Source organism: Impatiens glandulifera, unplaced genomic scaffold, assembly GCF_907164915.1.
Source record: "Impatiens glandulifera unplaced genomic scaffold, dImpGla2.1, whole genome shotgun sequence".
Lineage (NCBI taxonomy): Eukaryota > Viridiplantae > Streptophyta > Magnoliopsida > Ericales > Balsaminaceae > Impatiens > Impatiens glandulifera.
The window spans coordinates 26846-40150 of NW_025918937.1; the positions used below are offsets into that span (position 1 = coordinate 26846).

Sequence of the window (13305 nt, forward strand, 5' to 3'; positions counted from 1 at the left end):
AGTCATTAAAGTCAATCATATCCCGAGTTATTTCAGATTATGGCTACGATCAGATTCGTTTCTGGTTACGTTGTAATCACCGAGGACAGCCCAAGATGTCGTGTCTATGGTTTTCGGGGTAAGAAAAAGGTGTTCAATCGACAAGGGTGATTCAAAAGTCGTCGATGTAAGGAGTTCTCTCAATTGGGATGTCCCCCTTGCCGCCTCTCATGATCTCCTCCCTAATGCTAAGGGAGCTTAGTGAGTGGAAGAAAGAGTTGACCTAAAGTTTTTTTTAATGTTCAAACCTCATGCAACATCGCTCGTAAAAAGACAAATTGTAATCCTCATTGACGAATCTCGACACGTAAATATATAGGTGGTGTCGCATAACGCAAACTGTATACTACATGAAGATAAATGAGCTCTTGAGCTCATGCACGTAGAAAAAGACAAAAATTTGGGTCTTTAATACTCATATAAGTATAAAATGTAATTTTTCTAAAAATAGATTGCCAAAATATTATTTTAAAGTTAAGCATCAAACGTCTCCAAAAGAGTCACTAAAAAAACTATACGCGTTTAAAACGTTCACCCCGAAAGATGCGCAATTTTTCAATTTTTAAGAAATAAATATAAAACATAAATCTTTTCAAAAATTAAAAAAAAATAACACTTTTAATTTCTATTAATAACAGAATTAAACAAGTTTAGTGCTCTAATGGATTTGGTCTCATACATTTGATTCAGAACCCTTCAAACATAGAAGGACCAATGTTCCTATTATTAATAACAGCATCATCAATGAATAAATCTCATAGTATGAAATTTTGGGGTTTATATAGTTTTGTTTACATGGTCTTAACAAAGTAAGAATCAGATTTTGTATCATAGCGGTTCGCAAGATTGATGCATCCATTGACTGAACTAATCCTTCTAATTTATGTTACATTTTATTATGATATAATACATTCGCGAATTGGGATCACTCATTGTTTCTAATCTTCGAAACATGTCTCAAAAAATGTCACATGGATAAACCGGCTGAAACTAGAGGAGGATAATTAAGGTCAAATAATGAACGTGTTTTTTTTTAATTAAAAGAAAACTAACATGACACTCCAACGCAGTTCTTCTAACATCAGGCTCAAAATTTATCCCATTAGCCTCTAGAAGAAGGCTAGGATCCATTCCATTTTTAGAATCTATGTCTCATAGTGTTCACCACATTACAGAACATGCTCATCGAATTATAGTTCTTACACTCTTTTAGCGGCTCCTCTTGAGTAGTCTCTAGAAGACTATGATCCTTGTTCAAGACATCCAGAACTGAATCGAAATAGTGCATTCCTTTACTAATCCCCATCCTCTTATCCTCGTGAACTTTGCAACCCCTAGAACTAGAAAGGTTAGAGATTTTGTTTTGGTATAATATGATCTCAATTGCTCTGAGTGCCACCCTCGTGCAAGCAAAAGAGGCCCAATAGCTTCTCAAAATATACCATTATTTGGCACACCCTTTCTCTTATGGATATTTGATCCACTTAGAAAGTCGAGAATTTAGGCAGGTGTGAGAGAAGAAAAACATTTTATTCCATCAGGGAGATCTAGTTTCTTTTTCCGAGGCCCTCTTGCAATTCTTGGTATATCTTTCTTTCCTTCCTACATCACCATTGCTTCTACCAAAAATTTTATGCTCGTTATATATTTTAAGGTTGAAACGAATTATACCAATGTCATATTTTGATCCTTAAACAATTTAGAAGTCTGATATTTGTTTCACAACAATTATTATAGACTAAAATAATCCAACAAAAACAAGCATGAGAATGTAAATATTACATGCGATATTGATTTTTCATGCTCTTTTAACAAAGACAAATGAGACAATAATATTTTTAATCTGAAGCCACTAAAAAACTATTTTCCCAAAAAACCTTCCCCTTTTTCGGATTTCTTGCAGTTGGAACATTTACTACACTCATCACTCTTGTAGAATTTATTTCCATAGTAGAATGAGATTATGTCGCATCCTAAAAACTTCTTTATCTGCATAAAATCTTTTCTAAATATACAAAGACTAAAGAGTAGACTTTTCCTTTCTGTTTTGCCGGAAAAACCATTGCTAGTACAAAGACTAAGGAGTAGACTTTCCCTTTCTGTTTTGCCGAAAAAACCATTGCTAGTTGAGTCTGAAATAACAACTTTCGCATAAATTTGTTCTTAATTTCACTAATATAATTGATCGTGATATTAGTGAAGAGATTTCAGTTTGGTACACATCTCTAACTTGAGGGACTTTTCTTCATGACCGGCAATGATAGTCATGTTCATCCGCAATGATTATAAAAATATCTTAATATTCAATTAAATGATAAAATGAGATTAGTTGCAATTAAGGTAATGAACAATTTCCATTATATTATATTTTATCAAATATGATTGAGATGATGATAAAATTTAAAATATTATAAGATATAGAAATCTGACTGCATAAAATTGAAAGAGATGACGAACACATGCATGAGTTATTGAATTCTTTTAATTCTGATCTTCACAAGTGATAATTGATTCTATCCATCAAATCTTGTAAAGACGAACCCTGTCCTAAACCCCAATAACTAAATCCAGCAAAAATGTAGAATCACTATTCATAGAAATACCTTTTTTATCAAACAGACAACTAAACTCGTACAATTGAAGGAGAATATAAGAATTATATTTGAATTTATGTATTATAGAAAGAATACATTGCAGATAAGATGTACATATATATTTAAGTGGTATTAAATCTACTTTAGAAAAGATTTGAATTTCGATTTTTATAGAATATTATTTTTTTGACAAAACATAGACAACAAAAAACTCTCATATTATTTAAATTTGGGTTTCTTTTGTACAATTTATAAAATGGACTTTCCTAGTTTAAAACAGGTGGTCTATTTATTATATATGTTTTCATGAGAATTGAAAAGACCAAAAAGATAATGGAACTTTGGCTTAAATATCAAAGATCTTGCAACCTGTAATAAATGTTGGTGTTTACGCTCAACAACTCCATTTTGTTGTGGGGTATAAGAGCAAAACCTTTGATGCAAAATACCATTGTTTTTAAAAATGGTTTGACATTGATGACTTAAAAAATTCACTACCATTATCAGTTCTAACCATTTTAATTGAGGACTAAAATTGTGTTTTAATCATAGTATAAAAAACAATGAATATTTATTAAATATAAATTTTTGATTTAATCGTGTATGTCTAAGTAAATCTACAAAAATCAGAAACAATAGTAAACATAAATGGACAATGAATAAGTGATACTTCTTTATAAGGTCCTCAAATATCCATATGAATTAAATCAAAACATTTATCAGTTTTAGATGAACTAAAATTAAAAAGTAGTAGCTTCTGTTTTGAAATTGGACATATTTCATAATGAAAGTTTTCTTTTTATTCAAACCAAAAGCATGCTTAAGTGCAACATCATAAATATGTCCAAGTATTTTATGTAATAACATGAAATCAGTAGATGTATTACACACGTTATTGACTAAATTTGTATCTAGTATATAGAGGTTCTATCTAAAATCTACTTTGCTTATGATAGTGGAATTTTAACTAATATTATTTATTTTTACAAGTTTGGACACTGAAATTAGATTATATATAAAATCATTTACAAACATAACATCATACAATTTTATTTTATCTGACAGTCAAACATTTCCTATAAATCTAATATTTTAGTTGTTCCATCAGGTAAAAATAAATGAATGCTAGTATTTTTCTAATTTCATTCATGCAGTTTAAATTTGTGCAATTGTGGCAACTAACGCCACTATCTATAATCCAAACAGATTTATCTTTATAGATATTATGTATGAAGTCCTTTCATGACTTTTTAACGACGGTAACAATTTTGGAGTTGCTGAATTCATTAGAAGTCCTAGTTATTTTTCACCAAAACAGAATGGAATATTGGTTGGGTTAATAAAAACTTTAGCTTTTGAGTCGCGATTTCCTCTCCACCAATCAGGGTATCCTATGAGTTTAAAACACCCTTCTTGAATGTGGCTTTTAGTTTTGCAGTGTGTGCAATATAATGTTGATGACCCCTTTTATTTGACATTTATCTCTTTGTTGTATCATCCTTTTCTTTTGTATTTTTATCATTGTTTTGTCGCTTCTATCATTTAGAATAATCTCTTACTAACATAGAAAAACTTTATGTTTGATCATACATCAATGATTGAACCTCTTTTTGTCTTTCAATACTTTGTATCATTGCATAAGTCTGCTTTAGACTATGATTAGGATCCATTATAAGGATTTGTTGTCTTGCATTATCATAGTATTTCATTCAATCCCATTAAAAACAGTATTAACTTGTTAGCAGAATATTGTTGGATTACCAATTTTGTCATCCTACAACAACATAGTGTTCTTGGATTGCAATCGCAACATGGTAAAGGTTCTAGTACTAAAAGTTCATTCCATAATTTTTTTATTTTCGAATAGTACTTCTCAATAGAAAGTAAACATTGTCGAAGATTGCTTATAACTTTCTGAAAATGGAAAGCTTGTGGGTCATTACTTTTTTGATACATTTCTTTGATATCAATCATAAATCTTTGGTGTGCTATGGAAAATAATTTGTTTGATTTATTCTGAAACCGTATTCAAGATCCACGATCTTACCAAAGAATCAACCTTTCTCCATCTATCGAAGTTGTCTACTTCTTTTGGCACGACAAGTGAGCCGTCAATAAACCCTAGTTTCGACTTGGCTTCAAGGGCTAACCGAAGACCAATGTTTCATCCGATGTAGTTCGATCTGTTGAACACTATTGTGCAGGTAATCACTCCTATATTTTTTGAGTTACGAATTGCAAATAGATCATTATCGTGTCTCTTCTTTCCGACCATCTTTCTATCTGGTGAATCGGACGATGAGGATGAAACAATATATGTATCACTTATTGCTTGAATATTTTCTTGATCTTCAAGAAGATCCTGCTCTGATACTATGAAATCTAATCGATTGAAAAACTATTAGGGTTTCTGATATTGACCTTAGATGAATTGTGAATTCAAAATGTATTCATGATGATAGACCATTTGAATAGTGTTCCTATTAATACAAGCCTAATTTATAGAATGATAATGTAATTGTATAACACATATAAAATTATACTAAAATTAGAACTTTCTAATTTGATCCATTACAATTCAATAACTATGTATTCCTAGCCTTACATAAATTAGATATATAATTCTTACAATAGATGAAAAGTTCGTCAGTCATGTCGCCATTAAACAAAAATAATCTAGGATAGTAAATCGAATTGTACATGTAAGTGTTTGGAAACAATGCAAATCAAATTGTGTCGGCTTGAAGAAGTTCAATCTCTGCAGCACAACCGTCAATCAGATTGGTGCCAACATAGATATTGAATTCAGAATTTGTTGTTATATTACTCATTTGTTACAATCATCTTCTATTCTTTCTTGTTGATCATATAGATTCAGATTGTGTCCAAAACTTAATTTGTTTTTTGTATAAAGTATAAATTCTTTGTTGATGGAGAATGGCGCTATATGAACGTCAACCTTTTCTTAATGGGAACTACGGGATAGTAAACACTACTTACATATCCCTATATTCCTATATATAAGAATCCTCCGTATATATATATATATATATATATATATATATATATAGATATATATATATATATATATATATATATATATAATATAATATATATATTCTACTTTGATTGTATGAGTCGGATTTGATCAATTATTAGGGAATTATCTTATCAAACAAAGTTAGTTTTGTTGTCTATCTAAAAAAAATTGTTTTTATTAGAAGAGTGAATCGGCATTTTGGCTTAGGCAGTGTTCTTTACAATATTTATTGGCCGGAATCAATTATCACTTTTGTAGTTCAGAAATAGAAAAATTGCATAACCCATCCTTTCAATTTCTTGATGTATGATTTATATCTCTAAAATGTCCTTCCAATCCGGTAAGAATGTAGAATTAATTAGATATTATTAAAAGCTAAAGGCTTAGTTGTACTAATAAGTTTATTAAGGATTAAATTTGTAATGTTACCCATATAAAGGGATTTATGACCTTTAAATGATTTTTTCTAACTCTATTGTTTTGTTTTCTTTACTGTTCGTTTTCTCTCAAGTTTGAAACCATAAATGTCATTTTATGATATTAGAGCAAATGTTATTCATCAAGTCTGAAGAATCTGATGATAAAGAAGAGACAACTCCACCAAACAAAGAGAATGGATTTTGGAATACAGAAAAAGATTTGACAACTTCAAGAAAAAGACGAATCGAGAAGTTCTATAGACAAATCCACGAGTTTAGAAGGTGAAATGACTGAAAGAAAGGGTATGAGTACGATGACCATCTTATGGTTATCATAACTCGGACAACCCAGGTACAATAATTTGGTACAACTGTTTTTAATGGCACAAATTATATCATGATGGAGTAGTGGAATTTGTCTTGCTTTGGGAAGCGAAATCCAAACTTGGATTTATTGAGGCTCTTGTGCAATGCCAACAGATCTTAAAACTGTAACAAGATGGAGAAAAGTTGCTAGCTGCCATATATGTACTGATTTGTTTTAATGACAGATATTAAGAAAATAGCAAGCATTCCATATTTTTATCTGATGGAACAACAAAACATGTTTAAACACATGGGTAATATAAGACTTACTAACAATTAAAGTTAATTAATGTTCTACATGTACCTGATTTTCATACAACCTGATATCTATATCAAAACTTGCAAAATAGCAATATTAGGTATCATTTCTTCTTCTGGATGTTTATTGCAGGACCCTAAAGATGGAAACATAGTAGGGTAACGGGATATTTATATAAAAAATCTCTATTTTTTATAAAATCTCGATACCAAGTATGTTACTAAGGAGTAAAGTGCATATGTTTTCTATTGATTTCAAATAATGCATATAAGGCGTTGGGCATCCTTATGATACTACCCTTAAACAGGTTTCTAATTTTAGTAAATGATGAACATTTTCATTGTGATATTTGTCCATGACTAAATTACAAAGATTACCTTTTAATAATTAGGTACATCTAAAACTCACAATGTTTTGCACGTTATTCATTTGGATATTTGGAGTCCCTATAAAGAAGCATCACTTATTGATTGTCCTTTTATGTTAACAATAGTGGATGACTATAGTAGATGCACATGGACATAAATGTAAAAAAATAAAGAAGTAGCTACTCAAACTTCCTAGATTTCAATGGCATGATTAAAACACAATTTAATTCTTCCATTAAATTGTCCGAAACAGACAATGGTAGTGAATTTTTAAGTAATGCATTCTATCTTTTTTTTTAAAACATAGTATTTGCATCAGAAATCTGGACTCTATACTCCACAACACAATGGGTGATAGAACGTAAACATCAACATCTTTCTTCAAGTTACACAATCACCAATGTTACAAGCACAAATACCATTTATATTTTTTGCCCTTTTCAATTTTGGTAGCTACATATATAATAAACAGACTCCTTCAAAGGTTTTAAATTGGGAATGTTCATTTTTCTTCTATATAGACAAAAATCAGATTACTCTAGTCTGAAAATTTTTGGTTGTCTTTGTTATATACAAAACCATAACCACACAAAAACAAATTTGAACTAAGGAAGGAATGTATCTTTCTTGGTTATTCTTTAGGTCAAAAGGGATATAGAGTTTTTGATGTTTCAAATGAAACAATAATTGTATCTAGGGACATTATTTTTCATGAAAACATTTTCTATATCACACTCAGAAAAGTATACCAAAGAAGAAGAAAAATCTAAGTAAAGAAGACTATTTTTCTATATTCAAAGTTCACCTTTTTCTACAGATTGCTGATATATCCTATTTATTAATGACATCATTGGACGGCATCACATACTTCTGAAACTGAAACTGCAGAAATACACACAAATCCATTCACACAAATCCATTTCCAAATACATCACATTTACACTTAAACTATAGAAATACATAGAAATTCATTTCAAAACCTCACATTAATAAACTGAACAAAGTACAGGAACTAGGGAGGAAGAAAACCTCCTACCTAGTTAAATGATTATATTGTCAATGCAAATAATGCACAAACAATTGCACGTGGAATATCATACACATCAACAACCTTTCACATGTATCAAATTGTGTAAATGTGATACCTAGAATTTCTAAGAAACTATTTCAACTATTAAAGAACCACCATCATTTGAACAAAGCATCTAAAATAAAACATTGGAAAAAAAATGTCTAATGAATGATGAACATACTGCTTTAAAAAATAATAATACATGGGATTTAGTCCCCACTTCCAAATGGAAAGAAAGTTTATTGGTTGCAGGTGGGTTTACAAAACAAAGTTGAATCTGAATGGAACCAATGGCAAAATACCAAACGCGGCTGTTGCAAAGGGTTGACAACAAAAAGAGGGAATTGATTTTCATTAAAGCTTCTCTCCCTTTTCCAAAATTGTTATGGTAAGACTATTTATATTACTTCAACTTCAGCTAACAACTGGTTTTACAGGCCAGTTCGACGTAAACAACGGCAATCCTATCATGGAAATCTTGAAGAAGGTGTTGTATATGCATCTTCCTGAAGGATTCACTGAAGGAACAACAAACCAGGTTTTTCGTCTCACTAAAAGTTTTTTTATATTAAAATAAGCCTCAAGACAATAGAATCTTCAATTTTCTAATCGTTTACTTGAATATGATTTATACAGTCCGTTAACGATAATTGTCTTTTCAAACTACTAACATAAAATTGTTTTATTGCATTATAGTTTATGTTGATGACATATTAATTACAGAAGATAGTATAAAAATAATTCAAGATGTTAAATAGTTTCTTAATCAAAGTTTTCAATTAAAGATTTAGGGAAACTACAAAATATTTTTTGGTCTTGAATTAAAACAAATTTGCGATGGTTATATGTAAATCAACACAAATATGTTCTCGATATTTTGGCTGACATAGGCTTAACTGGTTGTAAACCAACAGCTGTTACGTATGTCAAAAGGGATTAAATTTAACGATCAAAATAGTACTACTATGTCAGAACTAGAAAAATTCAGAAGATTAGTTGGACGACTAATATATTTGAATTTTTATCGTCCTAATATTGGCTTTAGCGTACAACAGTTAAACCAGTACATGCAGAAACCACTTTTAATACATGGGAGGGCTGCACTTCAGGTTGTTCTGCACTTCAGTTGTTCGATACTTGAAATCCTTCACGGGGTTTGTTTTACTCTTGTGCTTCTAATGGGTTACTTGAGAGTTTTTTCAGATGTCCGATTGGGCAACCTGCTCCGATAGTCCACGAATCTGTTACAGGATATTGTGTTAAATACGAAGATGCTTTGATTTCCTGGAAAACAAAGAAACAAAATACTATGTCTAGATCTTCTGCTGAAGCTGAATATCGAAGCATGGCTACTACAGTTTGTGAACTCAAATGGCTAACATATTAGTTAGGAGACTTTCATATTCCTGTTCAGCTACCAATTCCTTTAAGATGTGACAATCAAGTTGCAATTCATATTGCCGAAAATCTTGTCTTTCACGAAAGAACGAAGCATTTGGATATCGACTATCACCTTGTTCACGACAACTTCAAACAATGATTTATTTTACCACGACACGTCTATTCTAAATCACAAGAGGCTAACATTTTTACAAAACCTTTGGATCGTGGACTATTTTATAATCTTCGAGACAAGATGAATTTAAAGATGTTCATCTTGAGGAAGGGATGTAAGAATGTAGAATTAATTAGATGTATTCAAAGATAAAGGGCTTAGTTGTACTGATGAGTTTATGAAGGACTAAATTTGTAATTTAACCTATATAAAGGGGTTTATGACCTTTGTAATTAATAATGATTTTTTCTAACTCTACTATTCGTTTTCTCTATTGTTTTGTTTTCTAAACATTAAATGCGATTTCACAATCCAATATTAGCTGCTACTGTTATATTATTTCAGATTTTATACTTAGCTTCATCTTCTCACATTTTATTATTGAATGAAATATCCTTAAGAGGTGAAACTTTGTTATCATCCTCAATGAATTTGAAAATCTTTTAATAATTAAGTCCGTAGATGATCATGGAAATGACTGATGCCTCTGAAGAAGACATGACTGTCATTGCTGATCAAGAAGAAAAGACCCCTCGAGGGAGATGAATTCTTTCACTAATATCACGATTCAAATATATTAGTGAAATTAAGAACAAATTTAGTGCAAAACTTATTGATTCGAAATCAACTAACAATGTTTTTTCAGGAAAAATAAAAAATGAGTCTCCTCCTTAGTCTCTGTATATTTAAGAAATATTTTATGCAGATAAAGTCTAGAATGCGACATAATCTCATTCTATTATGGAAATAAATTTTACAAGAGTGGTGAATATCGTAAATGGTCAGATTGCAAGAAAACAAAAAGGGGAAGGAGTTTTTGGGAAAATGGATTTTCAATGGCTTCAAATTGAAATTATTCGTCGTCTCATTTGTCTGCACACGTGTCTGAAGAACATGAAAAATCAATATCCTATGTAATATTTACATTCTCAATCTTGTTTTTGTTAAATTATTCTAGTTTCTAATAACTTCTAATAACCATTGTGAAACAAAATTGTTAAAGGATCGAAAGATGACATTGTTAGATTTAGTCTCAACCTTAAAAGATATAATTAGTATTAAGAGTTTGGTAGAAACAATAGCGATGGGAGAAGAAAGATATAACGAGAATTACAAGAGGGCCTCGAAAAAAGAAACTAGATCTCCCAGATAAAATAACATGTTTTTCTTCTCTCACGCCTGCCCAAATTCTCGACTTTCTAAGTGGATCAGATATCCATAAGAGAAAGGGTGTGCGGAATAATGGTATATTCTGTTAAGTTGTTTGGCCTCTTTTGCTTGCACCATGGTGGCACTCAGAGCAGCTGAAATCATGTTATACCAAAACAGAATCTCTAGTCTTTCTAGTTCCGGGGTTGCAAAATTCTCGAGAAAAAATGGATTAGTAAAAGCAATGCAATATTTTGAATCAATTCAGGAAGTCTTGAACAAGGTTTCGTCGGATCTAGCCTTCTAGAGGCTGCTGCTCCGGAGGAGACGCAAACAGTGCGTGAGAACCATGATTCCATGAGCATGTTATGTATTGTGGTCAAATCTGCTAATTTGTTTCATTTTTAGGATATAATCATAGCCATGGCTTATTTATGGGTTTTCCTTTTTTCCCTTCTGAAAATGGAACCATACATACAATAACAAGCTGGGTCAAGTATAACCGGATCGCCATTTTTATCATAAAACTCGACCCAGTCCGACATCCATATATTTATCTGTGGAGTATTATAATACAGACATGTGTAACAGTCTTAAACTGAAAATTGAGTTCTCAAATGATTGCTTTAAAGGAAAAATTAATGAAGTGAGGCTCATGACATTGGAATAATGTGGAGAAAAGTAAATGAATATATTATACTCAATCGGCATATCTTCCACTTCTTAGCCGTTCTACTTTGGGGAATGATCAAACATGCCTATACAAACTTGGTGATATTTTGGATGTTGGGTTACCTGATTGCCTCTAGACGAACCGAATTCAATGATGATATATGATCCACCTGTTGGAAGCGGTCCAATTGAGAAAGAACAAAACACTATTGAATTTCTCTGAATAACAGAATTAAGACAAGTTTTTTAGCCTTGATCACCTTAAATGGCTTTGGTACTCTTGGGAGATTTGGTGTCATACATTTGATTCAGACCTAGAGCTTCCGGCCCCTTCAAACATAGAAGGACCAATGCTCCTGTTATTAATTTAGCATCATCAATGGAGAAATCTCATAATATGAAATTGTGGGGTTCAGAAAGTTTTGTTTACCTGTTGGTCTTAAGAAAGAAAGAACCGGAATCTGTATCGCAGCGATTCGCTAGTTTTCAAGTTCTCTTTCAACAGCAATTGTGATGGAGAAGACTACTAAATTATACTGAAAGAAGACAAAAATAATTTAGACTGAAATTTTAGGGCTACCAATTGATGATAACCCTCCAAAAATAAGGCGTATGCTGTTATTAGTTGCGTGCACACGGTATTCTTTAGTAAAAGGCGAAAGAATAGTTCGCTTTGTGCACACAACACAGCTGCGTGATTTGACCTAAAGCAATAGCAGCTATTACATAGAGAGATCTCCTATAGGATAGTTGGTACTCCTCCGATGTGGGAAATATGAAAAAACATTGGGGGTAACTTCTCTTTCTCTTTCTCTTTCTCTTTCTCTTTCTCTTTCTCTTTCTCTTTCTCTTTCTCTTTCTCTTTCAATTAATACACATTTTGTAATAAGTTTTTATATTAAGTCATAAAAAGTACACATTGAGATCTCTTAGATTGAAATCACAATATTTTATTATTCAATAAATACTTAAATATATTGTTACAAAACAAAAGCTAAATAATTCATCTTTGTTAATTATAAAAAAAAAAAATGACCCAATTGGATCATGATTTGTTTAAACAAAGCAAAATATAAATAATCATTGAATGGTAATTCAAATGGAAAGAACATTTTTATTTTAAAAAATTACACATTAATTCAAATAAGTTATAACTGTGAAATATTAATGTGTACTTAACCTCCTCCACCAATAATAAATTATGCTGGTAAAAAATTCCGAATAATAGTTACTTAGTCAAAACAATTAATTAAATGAACTCCTAAATTTGAAGGATTAATAAATGTACACTCTTAGTCAAATAGCATCACTTTTCTTCACGAAATATGACCAAATCAGTTTTGTGGGATAAATAAATTTAATGGATAATAATTGACACAAATTTAACCAAAATACATTAAAGACATTATTTTTTTTTATATGAAACAAATTATCAATGGTCAAGGCCGGATAAGGGAAGCTTGGATAAAAATTACCTTTAAATATAATATAATATTATTAATATTTTCAATATAATAAGTTTAATAAAAAAATAAAAATAATTATTTTTTACTATGACTCAAACTTTGACGCAACATTTTGGTTCATTCAGTTAAAACCATTATTTTGTAAGTGTTTAAAACGTCTGCATCTGAAATTAGGCGCTATTTTTAGATTTTTAAGCAAATAATATAAAATATAAATCATTTAAAAATTTTTGAAATAAGGTAAATTAAATTAAATCAGAGAATTTATTAAAAAAAAGTTTGTGACAATTAAGAGTTGTCACTTAA

At 30.7% G+C, this 13305-nt stretch overlaps 1 non-coding gene across 1 annotated transcript; it reads right to left on the minus strand.

Moving 5' to 3' along the window:
- Nucleotides 1-12107: 12107 nt before the first annotated feature.
- On the minus strand, nucleotides 12108-12226 carry LOC124917208. The gene has a single exon (XR_007097089.1). It is a non-coding gene; the product is annotated as a U5 spliceosomal RNA (small nuclear RNA).
- Between the last annotated feature and the right edge of the window lie 1079 nt (nucleotides 12227-13305).